Below are 16,103 nucleotides of genomic sequence, written 5' to 3' on the forward strand. Positions count from 1 at the left end.
ATATATACACACACACATACATACACACATACACATACACATACCAGGGACGGACTTCTGGAGGGGGGCGGTGAGTTGTTATAGTGTTACTTAGAGCTACTTTTAAGAGCTCCAAACTCTGGGATGGGTTTTATTTATATGTATAAAATAAGAAAGTTTCCGATCCCCCCCCCCCCGTGCATCCTCCACTGACACATACACAAACAAAACTGCTATTGTATGGTTTATTTCTGAAGAACAAAGAAAACTAAACATTTATCAGTCAGCTAGAGAATTTCCCTGGATTTTCAAGTTTTATCGTTAAAAAAAAAAAAAACTCTTTCCTGAATTTACCTATGAAATTTCCCTAGATTATGGAAATTTCCCTCAAACTATGAACACTGTGATCATTCAGTGCGACTACAAGAAATAGAAAATCAATCGAGAAATTCAAAAAAGAAAAAAAAAATCTCTAATCTTAAAGGATTTCGAGATATATATATATAGCCATCTTATTATAACAATTGCAACTCCCACCCTTTTTTCTTCCCGCCTTTGTTTCTTTCCCTATAAGGAAAAACATTCCCTTCCACACTTTAAAGTTAAAAACATAACAAAATCTGTCTGCACTACGCTTTTCATCCATCTATCTATTAAAATGCTACAAAAGCTACAAAAACGCCTGAACTTCAACCTCTAACTTTGCATTTCAAACCTTTGACTTACGGTTATTTGTGATTTCACGTTTAACAAAGACAATATTTTAAAGTATGTGTACTTTTAATAAATTATTATTTAAATACATCTTTTTTTATAAAGTTTATGTTTTAAAGCTATTGTTCAAAGACTTTATATTTTAATAAGCCTTCTCCAAAATCAATGCAAATGAATTGTGCTACCATCTTTGGAGTTCTTTTAAACTATATGTTTGTGGTCAATCCTTTCGACACTGAGATCTCGGAAACTACAGGCTCTAGAAAGATTACGTTTTCAATGATCGATTGCAAATTTTGTATAGATTGTCCAGTTCTGATTGAATATTTAAAAAACCTGACCATTATTTATTTATTACAATTTTACGGGTACATTGGGCGTGTTGAAATTAAAAAAAAAAAAAGCATCATATCCTACGCATTATACATTTCAACACCACATCATTGTATATACGGGTTGTATATGACTCAGGCGTTTGTTTCATGGCCAAATAATACTGAAAAAGAAAGGATAACCATTTCTTCAGTCTAAGCTGAATATTTTTGGATCGTTTTGCCCAATGAACACCATATATAACTGACATTATAATTAATTATGTATGTAACGTATTTGCTTATTACATACTGCATGCACGAAGAAAGAAAACACTGGTCATACATGACTTAGAAACTCCAACCGGAAGTAGGCTTAAATTTCGCAGCGGTGAAAGATACTGAGAAAAAGTAATAGAAAAAATCTCCCCTTTATGATACCCATTGCCGATTTTTTTTTTAAATCAAGACGTCTTTCACTTGTGTCTGTAAAGGGACATGTACAGATGTTGTAAGGAATGAGAAGGAGATTTAATAGAAGGTAATATGCGAATGATGCGCTGTGTAGAGAGCGCAGGTTCAGCTAAAACTTTTATTATTAACCTTCTATTTTATTTATTTATTTTATTTTTTCAGATGGTGGTAGAGGAAGCAGCTTCAAAAGTATAAGAATTAAAACTTTTAAATAGATCACTAATGGGGAAGAAGAACAATGCATCTTATGTATTACTAGTTTCAAACGAAAAATGAAATCATTAAGTTTTACTTACCACAGTTATGCCTGATGAGCTAAAGGAGACGAGAATGATGAGAAATGAATGAAATAGTGGAATGAAAACTGGAAGGAAACGGGAGAACCCCGAGAAAATCCACGCATATACTGTGTGTGGACCACAAAGTTCACTTGGCGCGAGCTGGGATCGAACCAAGAACCCCATGCCCCACAGATGAACACTCTACCACTGAGCCACCGCGGCCCCATATTACTAGTTTGTATTGTATCTTATGTATTACTAGTTTGTAATGTAATAAACAAATAAATAAATATACAATAAAAAGTATATACATATATATATATTAGTATCAATTACCCGTTTCGCTGGGTTAAATTAAGAAACAATAGTAATATGTTACATTAGTCAGTCATTTTTTATTATTACTAAAGCGCTCTTTGGTATCAGTCATTTTCAATGATTTTTTATATATCCCCCTCCCCTCCCAATGTTGCGGAGCACGGCATCGGAAGTGTCATTGTTCATCTCGGCGACTCCGAAAACTATGAATCTGACACTGATATTGGTCATTTCAATCATTTTTATACACCTCTCCCAAGATCGGGGCTGAATTTGGATTGAAACGGCATCAGAAGTGTCACTGTTCATCTTAGCGACCCCGAAAACTATGAATTCGACAAAGATACTGGTCATTTCGATCATTTTTAAATGTCTCTCCCCTCCAACCACTTTTAAGTTACACCGTCAATGTGATATGACAAAAAATATTTCAGGTTTAAACTTCAGCTAGGTTGTAAATTTGATCGAAATCGTCCGGTTGCTCAAGAGATATTAAGTTTTATTTATTTTTATATCTCCCCTCCCTATTCCCCTCCCCTACGTTGCTCCGTCAAAGTGAAATGATAAAAAAAAAAACATCCCAAGCCCGAACCTCATCTATGTTAAAATTTGATCGAGATTGATCGTTTGGTTCAAGAGTTATTAAGTTTTATTTATTTCTTTAACTCCTCCCTCCCCCTCCCCTAAGTTCTATTGTCAAAGTGAATAGATAAATACCATCCCAGGCGCGAACCTCATCAGTCATGTTGGAAATTTGATCGAGATCGGTCGGATGGTTCAAGAGAGATGAAGTCACAAAGACAGTCCTTTATTTTTTACATATATATCTACCCCTCCTCCTCCCCTACGTTGCACCGTAAAAGTGAAATGACGAAAACATCCCAGGCCCGAACTTATCCATGTTAAATATTCGATCGAGATCGATCGTGCGGTTCAAGAGTTATTATTAAGTTTTATTCATTTTCGTATATTTCCCCTCCAACCCTTCTCTAAGATCAATCGTCAAAATGAAATGAAAAACTTCCCAGATTCGAACCTCATCTATGTTGAAAGTTTGATTAAGATTGATCTGGTAGTTCAAGAGGTATTAACTTACGAACAGTCACTTTTATTTTTATATAATTTGATTTAAGTATATCTCCCCCTTCTCCCCCTCCCCTATGTTACACCGTCAAAGTGAAATTATAAAGAACACTCCAGGCACGAACATCATCTATGTTAAAAATTTGATCGAGATTAGTCGTTTAGTTCAAGAGTTATTAAGTTTTATTTATTTATTTTTTTTTATAACTCCCTTCCTCTAAGTTCTACAGTCAAAGCGAATACCTAAAAGCACTCCCAGGCCAGAACCGCATCTAGTCAAAAATTTGATCCGAGATAGGTCGGCGGTTCAAGAGATTGAGAGTCACAAACATAGTCAGTTTCAATTTTAAAATATACTAGCATCAATTACCCACTTCGCTGGGTTAAATTAAGAAAAAATAGTAGTGTGTTCCGTTAGTCAGTTCACATTTACTTTACTAAAAACGTTCTTTGATATCGGTCATTTTCGATTATTTATATATATTCCCTCCCCTCCTCATTTTGAAGGGCAATGCCTCGGAAGTGTCATTGTTCATCTTAGCGACCCTGAAACTATGAATTCGACACTGATATTGGTTATATATATATATATATATATATATATATATATATCTATATATATATATATATATATATATATATATATATATATATAAATTACAATGCGAAACAAAACAAGAGTACCAGACTATTTTATTATAGAAGACAAAGTAAATAAATGTTAAAGTGTGAATATTGTACATAGGAGTTTTCAAACAAACAAAAAAGTGACACAATTTACATTTTAGCAATTTGATGCCTTAAGGAGTAAGTGATACTTTTTATACAATTTTGGAAGCCCTAAAACGACTTTTATCAACAGTGATTGAGTATAAGGAAATAGTCGAAGGAAATAGTCAAAGAAGTTAAGGGATCAAGTTTGTTTGCATTAAAACTCACAAGTCAGAATAGGTGAAAAGGGTCGATAGGAGTGTACCACTGAATATTCGGTCACGATTTTTTTTTCTAATCATATGTTTGGAAGAACACACTGATGTAATCGTAAATAGATTCTTGTTTGTGGTAGACCAGCGCTTGACAATGGTTCCAGCGAGAACTGAAATATACTGACGATGATGATTTAAACACGAATGGAAATTGTGGATGCATGCTGAGATTTTGAGTTTTTTAAAACTATGTACCGAAACTCACGAGCACAGCTTAGTAAGTATATCAGAGATATGATTAAGCAATGGTAAATTTAGTATCCTGTAATATTTGTGGTTTAGGGAATTCAAAGAATGCGTTGAAAGTGAAAAATCAAGGGCGACCCCAAAGCCGAGGAGGAGCTTTGCGAATAAGGAAAAGCTGATTTCGCTGCCACTGCCGCTGTGAATCCCATTATGTAGAACTTTGGACTCGCTACTGCTTGTTCGTACCACGCTTACTGCAGGGGCGGTTCCAGGACCGACTTCTGGGGGGGGGGGCGGTGGGTTGTCATATTGCTACTTTTAAGGGCTCCAAACTTTGGGATGGGTTTTATTTATATATAAAAATAAGAAAGTTTCCTCTTCTGGGGGGCGGAACGATCACCTCGATCCCCCCCTTGGATCCACCCCTGGTTTACTGAAGAGATTCCACTATAGTCCACGTCACTCGAATTGACGTATGGTGTCAGCCAATAAGCTCACAGCGTGCTGTTACTAAACCTTCAGGGAGGAATCTAATCATTCATAATTGTCCACAATACGAGCAAAATCAATTATGAATGATTGGATTCCTCCCTGAAGGTTTAGTAACAGGGAACTGCGAGCTTATTGACTGATGCCACACGCCAATTCGGGTCACCCGGGCTATAGTATATGCCTAGATGAATCTGCAAATGCTTCCATCTCCCCCACTCTGTCTTGCTCCGCTGTTGCGTGTTTTAGCATCTTTAGCTGCAGACAACTTCGTTTATTTTTTCTTTCTTTCTTAGTAAGTAGCGTTATATAGCGGGACACCAATCTAGTGGTTAAAACGTTGGACTCACGTCCGTGTGGTCCTGTGTTCGATTCTCGACCGATACTTTCCAATTTTCGGCGTTCACATAGCGTCGTGAGCCACATTGGGGAGTCACGTGAATAAAAGACGTGACGGCCACTGGGTCTAGAAAGCTCCTGAGACGCCTGTTAGACGTCGCTAGGCTGCATTTAGTTCATCCGGTTGCTAACAGATGGCGTTGGACCGTTCAAGCCTTATAAGGGCTGTCGTGCCAGTGGTTTAGCTTTCTTTCTAAGTTCTTAAGGTTAGTGTAAAGGGACAAGTTTTTCCGATACATGTCACTACAGTATTCGTATCTCTCCCATGTATTTTTTTACCTTTCACAAAAATTTACAATTTTTTTTATAAATTTCAACCTAGAGACTTCAAATTTTAAGAGAAGGAACTTCATAACCTATTGAAGGGAACTATCCGTGTCGATTTTTTATTTCGACTTTTCTGCATTGTTGAAACTGTTCCATTGTTAAAGGTTTGGATATCCATTTCAACAATGAAGAAAATTCTAAATAAAGAATCGGCACGGATTATTGCCTTCGATAGATTATGAAGTTCCTTTTCTAAAAATTTGAAGTCTGTAGGTTGAAATTTGTAACAGAAATCGTGAATTTTCGTGAACGATAAAAAAGCACATGAGAGAGACGAAGACTGTAGTGCCATCTACCGGCAAAACTTGTCCCTTTAAACCAACCTTAAGTAACCCTATATACACTAGCGACTTCACAGAGGCAGTGGCTGCCATTTTTAGTTTTTAAAAAATGGAAAAGCAGTGAGCAAAATGTAGTAAAATACTAACCTCATAACCAACGTCATTCTCAAAGAAATATCAGTTTAAGGTTTCCCCATCGGTAGCACCAGATGGACATCAGAAATCAGATGCGTGAACTAATCTTTATAACTAAGCAGTAACAACGTCGTTTTGTCCAAGAGCTCACTCCTGGAAATATGTATTTAAAAGAACATTAAACAACAATGGAATGCATTATAATCCATTTCTTAAAAAAACTTGTATAATTTCCCTTAGAATTATGAAGTGCCTCTTATAGACTTCTATTAAAGGTAATGTCAATTAATGTCTAGATTAATTAATAGTCCTTATTATGGCTTCCTATAAGCTGATGCAATTTAGCTATAGGTTTTTAGAAACCGTGGTGGCTCAATGGTAGAGCGTTCACTCTGGTGCGTGGGATCCTTGATTCGATCCCTGTTCAAGCCAAGCGAACTTACCAGGGATGATTCCATTCCGGGACCAAATACCTGGGGAAAACCTATATATCGTCTGAAAGCTCTTGCCAAGAGAAGTACGAAATCGTTTTCAAATCACGAGCAAACCCGCAATCTGACCCTATAAGGGGCCAATTTTTTGGTGTTTCTGACCCTATGTATAGCATATTCGACAGAAGTAAAAATGAATGTTACGATGCATCACGCGTAAGCACCTGAGTCCATCACGTTCCTTTTTCGCTCATTGCTAGAACGCAACTCGGGCAAGGGTTTTATAATATCGCTTTGCACCCAGACATAATTATTTGGTCAGTGTTGCCAACGAATTGTAAATACAATGTGGCAGATGGTTTCTGTACCACTGGATGTATATCCATAAAACGTAGCATAAACATCATTCGTCACTAGAAAAATATACTGTGGACGTATTCCTCTTCCAAGGAGCCCAGTTTGTCAGTGTTGCGAACCAATTGTAAAAATGAGAAAGTGTAAAACAGATTTCGTACGATGATATGTTTATGCACCAAGTTCGGGAGAAACATCATACGAAATACCATTCATACCATTAGACAATATAAAAATACCACGAAGCTAGTATAATACTATTTGAAGAACTTCCATTTTGAAAACATTAGCAATACTGACAGACTGGGGTGCTTGCGGAATGATGATAACCACAGAATATTTGCTTTGTGTCGAATGATGTTTGTGCCAAGTTTTGTCTCTATGCATGCATTGATCATACAACCTTTCGAGAAAATATATTTTAGAATGGTTGGCAACCATTCACACTATGTTTTCCATTGTCCAATGCTGCTTCTGTCACGTTTATTCTATATTCGTTCAATAGCATGCACCCTATTTGCAACATTGTGATGTTTACATGTCAACACTGACAACATAGAATGGTTGGAATATGGTGACGTCTTTTTGCTATAATGTAGTGTGATGTTTCTGCCAATCTTGGTGCATAAACGTCTCATCGTACGAAACCTGCTTTATACCTTCTCATTTTTAAAGTTGGTTGGCAACACTGACAAACTGGGCTCCTTGGAAGAGGAATACGTCCACAGTATATATATATATATATATATTTTAAGTGACGAATGATGGTTATGCCACGTTTCATGGATGTACATCCAGTGGTGCAGAAACCATCTGCCACATTGTATTTACGATTGGTTGGCAACACTGACCAAATAATTATGTCTGGGTGCAACACGATATTATCAAAGCCTTCGCCGAGTTACGTTCTAGCAATGAGCCAAAAAGGAACATGATGGGCTCAGGTGCTTACGTGTGATGGATCGTAACATTTATTTTTACTTCTGTCGAATATGCTATACATAGGGTCAGAAACACCAAAAAATTGGCCTCTTATAGGGCCAGGTTGTGGTTTGCCCGTGATTTGAAAACGATTTCATACTTCTCTTGGCAAGAGCTTTCAGACTATATATAGGTTTTCCCCAGGTACTTGGTTCCGGAATGGAATCATCCGTAGTTAGTGGTGAAATAAACCCATAAGGGGTGTTTTCTCGAGGTTCTTCCGTTTCCTGCCACTTTCTTCACTTCTCATCCTTACCGTTTCCTTTAGTCTAGCCGGCATAAGCATGGGATGTAAAACTTAAAAGATTTCATTTCATTTCATATTGCTAAGTTCTGAGTGAATGAGTATATCGATCAACGTTTCAAAAAGTTATTGCTAATCAGGGGCGGCTTTACGATTTTAGTTTTGGGTAGGCCCGCCCCCTTAACTTATAGCTACATACAGACATTTGATTGATTGACAGTACGAAATTACTTTTACAGTAGTGATTGATGCTATTTGTTAAGTAGTTATCTACCATTGATATAGATAGTTGAAGATATATTTACTGCTTATTGTATCTTTTCAGCGTTTATTTATTTTTCAAAATTTTGGGGTAGGTTCGTGCTTACTCGGCCATACCCTCTAAAGCCGCCACTGTTGCTGATTTTAGTGTTTTGATTGAAAACAAAACTAAATTGAATAACAAGAATTTTATAATGATCAAAAAATTCCTCAAAAGATTACGATCTTGACCAATAATTAGTTTTTGGATCAGGGGCCACAAAATTTTTGAACGGTCCCTAAACTGAGTTTTCGAATTTGTCTACGGAATAAGCACATCATACTGAGTCAAGTGATAGTTCGGGTTTGGCTACACTATGTGTAGTTCTCCAGATATAAGGCCTACAAGAAAATTTTTGTTGAATTTTTTTGGATCTTTTGACCCAAAAATAATAAATTAATATGTTAACACACATTTTTCCTCGTGTTGAATTTTAGAATGTCTTATTTCAACTTATCATTTTTGATTTAACATCAATATGAAAAATGAAACGAAATATTTTAAGTTTTACGTCCCACGATTATGCCTGCTATGCTAAAGGAGACGATGATGATGAGAAATGAATGAAATGGTGGAACGAAGTGGGAGGAAACGGGAGAATCCCAAGAAACCCACGCACACGGTGTTTGTCCACCACAAAGCTCACTTGGCGCGAGCTGGAATCGAACCAAAGACCCCATGCACCAGAGGTGAATGCTCTATCACTAAGTCACCGCAGCCTCAATATCAATATGGATAGAGCTTAAATATAAACCTAAAGAACGTAGTTGACATAAACCATTTTGCAAATCGTCCGTCGTATAATACGTCAAAACAAATGAGAACTAGAAATCCCCATTTAACCACACAGTTTGTTACTGCCCATTTACGACTGACCCATGAAAGACAGTATGTCACTTGTCAGAAAGGAGACTTATATTCAAAATCAGCATGACATTTTCATTCAGATATCACAAACGGTAGAGTATGATCTGAAAACCTCTCCAAAGTGGAGAAAGAAAGCTATGACGGTTAACGAAGATACTCACAGCATATGAGCTCCAAACTATATATGATTTGTAGTAGAATTAATTTCGAAATCCCACGGAGTAGTGATGACTAAAACTGAAGAACCACTGCGTCGAAACTGCTGAATAACTGGTGATGAAGGTCTCTCTCTCCGAACTTTCTATATTGTCCATTTATCTGACGTTCAACACTGAAAAATGTGGAATATTTGTCTTTCTTTTTTTTTTTCCATTTTCTGAAATATCCATGTTATTTTTCTAATTATGACGTTACCAGATATTTTTATATTTTCTTGAAAGCAACGGATCGCAGAAGTATGTATATAGAGGTCAGCTGGATCTTGTTATTGTTTTCGGTTTGTTATGGGAAAGTTCGTTTTCTAGTTAGCATTGCCTTGAAAAGGTTATTGTCTCTTTTCTGTCAACTCTTTCTGTACGCAAACACTAGCACTGAAAATGTGATTTCAAGTGTCGACTTGAACTGTCCATCATATTCCATTTTATTTTATTAAAAAAAAAAAAAAAAAACTTATACATTTATTATACAGGATGAGTAAAAAAGGACGTTACAACTTTGAAAGCATATAGACATTTATTGAGATTGCTTACAGGAGCAAGAGAGGTGACAATTTGTAGCAAAACACTTCAAATAATGAAACGAAATTGAGTTTTTACGTCCAACAGTTATGCCAAGTAGGCTAAAGGAGATGGTGGTGATGAGAACTGAATGAAATGGAGAAAGTGGGAGAACCCCGTGGAAACCCACGCACATGGTGTTTGTCCACCACAAAGGTTTACTTGGCGCGAGCTGGGATCGACCCAGGGACCCCACGCATCAGAAAATGAAATGAAATATTTGAGTTTTACGTCCCACGCTTATGCCGGCAAGGCTAAAGGAGACGGCGATGATGAGAAATGAATGAAATGGTGGAATGAAGAAAATGGGAGGAAACGGGAGAACCCCGAGAAAACCCACGCACACGGTGTTTGTCCACCACAAAGTTCACTTGGCGGGGACTGGGATCGAATCCGGGACCCCTAGCACCAGAGGTGAACGCTCTACCACTGAGCCACCGCGGCCCCTCCCACGCATCAGAGATGAACGCTCTAATACTGAGCCACCGCGGTCCCCGAAACACTTCAAATTTAACACCAGTCTCATTTTGGTTCGATACAACTGCCGTTGGTGATGCGGAAATAGATCCCACCGGAACACTCGTTCCAGCTGATCGGGCGTAACTTCTGCAACGGCAGCGTAGATGCGATTTCTCAGGTCTGCAAGATTGTCTGGTAGGGACGGAACAAAATCCCACAAGAAGAAATCCATAGGTGTTAAGTCTGAGGAACAAAGCAGACATGCAATTGGACCCGCACAGCCAATCCACAGACATGGGAAGCGAATATCGAAGAAATCTCGAACTTCCTTGAGGAAATGAGGCAGTGCGCCGTCTTGCTGGTAGTAATAGGCCACATCTTGTTGTTGTTCGTCTTCATCTATCTGATTTTTTTTTTTTAATCCAACATATCAAGATACATGGTACCAGTGACACTGTCATCCATGAAGGGACCGTACACTTTAAATTTTCTAAGAGCACAAAACACATTTACCTTTGGACTGTTACGGATGTGTTCAATTGTTTGACGTAAGATTTCGCTGCCCCAGATTCTACAGTTGTGGGTTTTCACATGCCACTGATATGAAATGTACTCTAATCGCTAAAGATAATAGTGTTAAAGAATGTCTCATCTTCTTCTATCTGATCCAACTTTTCCACATAGAATTCTCCACAAGCAACCTTATCTACGTCAGTAATTTGTTGTGCCATTGTAAATCTGCATGGTTTTAAGTCAACGTTTACGTAGCACTCTCCAAACTGTCTTGTGAAATGCCTATTTCGCGAGACTCACACCGCGTTGATTTTTGAAAATACGGGCAAGCCTTTCCCTAACATGTTCGACAACAGCAGCAGCAACTGGCGAGCGACCTGGTGATTTTACATGACGAACAGAACAACCAGTCTCAACAAAGTTCTTGTGCCAACTGTAAATTGTAAGCCTGCTTGGCCTTGTTCCGCACGAAATCTACGTTGAACAGCTGTTGCAGAGTTCGTTCCATAAAATAACAACACATACGAGGGTACGCTCCGCACCAGTGATAGTCGCCATTTTAAGAATGCACTACGGTGGAGCACGCGATGACGGAATGTGGTACTACGGCACTACGTGAGTCAAACTTGAAGTGTTTTGCTACACATTGACACCTATATCGATTCTCTAAGTTATTTCAATGATTTCAAAGTAGTAAAGTTTTATTTTTTTTTTTTTGACTCACCCTGTATGATACTTCCTCTCTGGAAATAGGTTGAACTACTTATAATGTCCGCATAATATACTTATAACCAGGGCCGGATCTAGGATTCTCTACGGGGAAGGGGGTGCACCAATAACTACCAATGCATTTGAATTAAATTTGAGTTTTTTAAAATGCCTTTAGACATCTGTGATGTGAATGAAGAATTTCTTTAGAAATGCTGTGTGTCTGCTCTCGATGAATTCTTTTCCTTCAACCTTCCAAAAATTGACTTAAGCTATTGATTTTGCAAAACCCACTGCCAGCTTCTTACTTTAGGTAGTGTAAATTTACAACGAGGGAAGGGAGGTGCAAGTGCACCTTTGCACACACACACACCCTAAATCCGGCCCTACTTATGCTAGTGCGGCTACTGATGTCCGCATAAAAAAAAAAAAAAAAAAAAAACTTATTGCATGGAGCGTGGAACGACAGAGCAACAAACATTGTGGGTATAAGCACCATAAGTAGGGTGCGTCCCGTTTTGATCGGGACAGTCCCGGTTTAGGGGCGTGTCCCGTCAATAGGTGAAAAAAGATAGTATTTGTTCCGTTTTATGCAAATGAAAGAAGTAAATAACAAAACGCAGTACCTTTACTCCTTGTAAAGGTATTAATAATTAATAACAAAAAGGCAAAAATTGAACTGAAATTCACTACATTAAACATGATCTATAGTTAACACTACTGCTGGAAAGGCGAGGTTTTAGTACTTGCTTGTTTCTTGAACAAACTTCAACGTGTCTTTCCTAAGTATCGAATTACTTGATCCCGCCCTGTAACAAAGAAAGAAAGAGAGTGAGAGAGACAGAGAGAGAGAGAGAGAGAGAGAGAGGAGGGGGAGCTCTAATACCAGGACGCAGATAGAACAACGGTAGGCCTAAAAGTCCTATAGTAGGAATGGTGTTGTACCTGCCTCGTATATCCACTCCTGTGGAGCGTGTTTCTTCAATCAGGAATAGCATATGGACAAGTGAAAAATCTTCTATACATGTTGCAACAATGAAATATGTTACTCATACGGTAAATTCACAGATAACTGTAGTAAGCTTTATGAAAGACTAATGAAGAATAAAGCTATTCTCAAGAACATAGGTTCTTCTGAGAAATACTTCTGGCATTCTTCAGTTCAAGAGTTAACTTCTCACCCAATGTAATATCAAGGATTCGTGCTAGAGCAAAGGAGCAAATGCAGACAGCACCATGTTGTACTATATTGTAAGTTAAATGCTGTCTATATTTTATAACTTATATATATTAGATCTATGTTATATTACAATATAAATGTATTAGGTATTGCTAAGATAAACAGGAACTAATTTACGCACTGACCTGTTTCTCATTTCTCATTATTTTTAAAAAGCCGGAATTTGACCCGTTTTCAGCTTAAAGTTTTATGGGCATCCTAAGACTTACAAAGATAAGGCCAAAATAATACAAACTAACTAGCTGTATTACCTATGGAACCCGGAGGTCAATGCCGCATTCACAAAAGCTCTCCATTCACTTCTATCCTCAGCCAACTGGATCCAGTTTCTACTTTGTATTTTTATTTCTGCGAGATCCATCTTAACATTGTCCTCCCATCTGAGCCTAGGTCTTCCTAATGGTCGTTTTCCGATTGGTCTCCCAGTTAAAACTTTGAAAGCGTTCCTACTTTCTTCCATTCTAGCTACATGACCTGTCCACCTGAACCTCCTAGATTTGATGACCATAACAATGTTTGGAAAACGGTTTAAATTATGTAGTTCCTCATTATGAAGTTTTCGCCATTCCCCATTCCCGTTTCTCTTGGGTCCGAATATTCGTCTCAGGATTTTATTCTCAAATACTTTCATTCTATATTTTACCCTCAAAGTAAGCGATCATGTTTCGCAACCATACAAAACAACAGGCATGATTATCGTTTCATATATTTTAAGCTTCAAATTCCTCGACAGAATTCGCGACAAGATTCTGAACTGAATAATAACGCGACTTCCTTGCTTTCAGTTAACATTTAATTTCTTTGAGAATATGGTTTTGGTCTGTTAATATCGGTTCTAGATATTTGAAAGAATTCACTTTATCAAAACTATTATTTGATATTTTAAGGCATCTCTAATTTGCAATATTACGATTCTGGCGAACTTCCATGTATTTAGTTTTCTCTGCATTTACTTCTAAACCCATGTCCCTACAAGCATTTAATAAGATCTCTGCATTTCTTTCTATTGTTCTCCTATCATCCCCTACTAAATTTACATAATCAGCATACGCCATAACCTGGTGAGTACCATTCAACTATAGGCCCTGGTTGCTATCTTTGATTTTCCTTATAGCGTACTCCAGGACAAGGATGAATAATAATGGCGATAACGCATTTTGTTTCAGGCCATTCTCCACGTGAAAGCTCGCGGACAAGAATTTTTTTACCGGGACATTAGTTTAGGTCAGGATCAGGCTCCATTTAAACATATCTTAATTGTTCTAACTAGCTTTTTCGGTATTCCAAATTCTGTAAGAATGTTGTATAATACCTCTCTCCTAACCGAGTCGTTAAGCCTTTCTAAAATTAATAAATAATTAATGTATCGAGGAATTGTATTCCCATTTCTTTCCGAGTATTTGTCGGATGGTAAATATCTGGTCTATAGTTGAACGATTTCGCCTAAATCCGTACTGATAATCTGCAATAATTTCATCTGAGTATGGTGTCAATCTTGCTAATGGAAATGTTTGAAAGGATTTTATAGAATGTTGACAAAAGAGAAATGTCTCAATATTTACCACAATCAGTTTTGTCCCCTTTCTTGTGAATTGGAACAATGATTGATTCTTTCCACTCTTGGGGTAATTCCTCCTTGTTCCAGATAAAGAGCATGAGTTTATGTATCTTGTTCCACAATCTTTCCCCTCCAGCTAAAATTAACTCAGTCGGAATTTCGTCTACATTCGGAGATTTGTGTTTCTTTAATTTCTTTATAGCGATTTCTACATCTATTCGGTTAGGCTCCGAAAAATACGGTTCTGCTGTGTGTATTTCCCTTTCTCCATATTAGTTTTTGGTTGCGTGTTAAGCAAATCGTCAAAGAAATATTTCCATCTATTTAAGATGCTATCTGTGTCAATTAGAACTGTTCCATCGGTCTTCTTTAATATATAAGCGCGAGGTTGATAGCCTTTCTTAAATTCGTTAATGCCCTTATACATGTCCAGAATGATTTTGTTTTTACTTTTATCTTCCAAGTTCATTAATTTTAGCTTTCAAAAAATCGCCTTTCTTTGTTCTAAAAGATTCGTAAGTTTCCCGCCTGATGTCTACGAAATTCTGTATAGTTATTTCGTTTGGATTTTGTACCCAACGCAATTTAGTCTGTTTTCTCTTCTCTGCTAGTTTAGTGCATTCCTGGTCGAATCATGATTTGTTTCTTACGTACTTCCGCGAGTCCCAATGTTTCTTTTGCTGAGATTTTAATGCTATCTCTTGATTTCAATCCAAGTACCCTCAACACTAGTGCACTGCGAACCTTCTAAAACCGAGAATATATTCGAAACTGGTATTTTCCTCTCACCTGGCTGTCGTCTAACTGATTTAAATTAAACCTCTCTGTTTTAAGATATTGAATATTTCTTTTATTCAACGATATCTCTCTTATTATCGCTGCTACCACGCTATTTTGAAAAAAAGGTGCTTCTCATTTAATGTCCAAGGAGACAACAAATGCGTCTTCCCAGCTGTATGTTTTTGAGTGCAAATGGCACAATGTGTTTTTAAACAGCAACAACACAAAATCACAAGATTGTTGCAAGAACAAATCGGAAGGCCAGGCACCAGATAACCTGTTGGTTTGCAGGAGAAAAGGAAAAAAAAAAGGCCAGCTTACTAAATATGAAACATAACTTCACTATAGTGGAAAAAAATAAATTAAGTCTTGAAGTTTTACGTCCTACGGTTATGCCGGCTAGGCTAAGGGAGACGGTGATGATGAGAAATGAATGAAATTGTGGAATGAAGAAAGTGGGAGGAAACAAAAGAACCCCGAGAAAACCCACGCACACGGTGTTTGTCCACCACGAAGTTCACTTGGCGCGAGCTGGGATCGAACAAAGGACCCCATGCACCAGAGGTGAACGCTCTACCACTGAGTTTGTCTGAAGAGTTATATCACGTAGATTTAATGAATTTAAAATTATATCGAAAGGCAAAAAAATAAAGAAACAATTCCTAACTGGTATCCAAAATGTAACGAAAGGGTAAATTTAATCTAACCCAAAAGAATAAAAACGAAGATAACACAGAAAGATTCAAAATTCAATTATTTTTTGAAAACGAAATTTGTTTGTTCCACATTTCCTTGCATCAAAAATGGCTTCAAAGAGGGTCAAGTAGAAAAGAATTCGGTACCCATCTATTCACCGAACAAAAATAATTACATTCGAAATGAAAACCGATTAAAATAAAGCAAAAACAAACTGTAAAATTACCAAAAT

The 16,103-nt window shown here is 37.4% G+C and overlaps 1 protein-coding gene across 1 annotated transcript in view; it reads right to left on the reverse strand.

Moving 5' to 3' along the window:
- The window catches only part of LOC145682397 (uncharacterized), a 260,717-nt gene that overhangs the window by 86,883 nt on the left and 157,731 nt on the right, over positions 1–16,103 (reverse strand). The window lies entirely within an intron of this gene.

The sequence above is a fragment of the Thermobia domestica genome, chromosome 3 (genome assembly GCF_964235325.1).
Source record: "Thermobia domestica chromosome 3, izTheDome1.hap1.1, whole genome shotgun sequence".
Taxonomy (NCBI): domain Eukaryota; kingdom Metazoa; phylum Arthropoda; class Insecta; order Zygentoma; family Lepismatidae; genus Thermobia; species Thermobia domestica.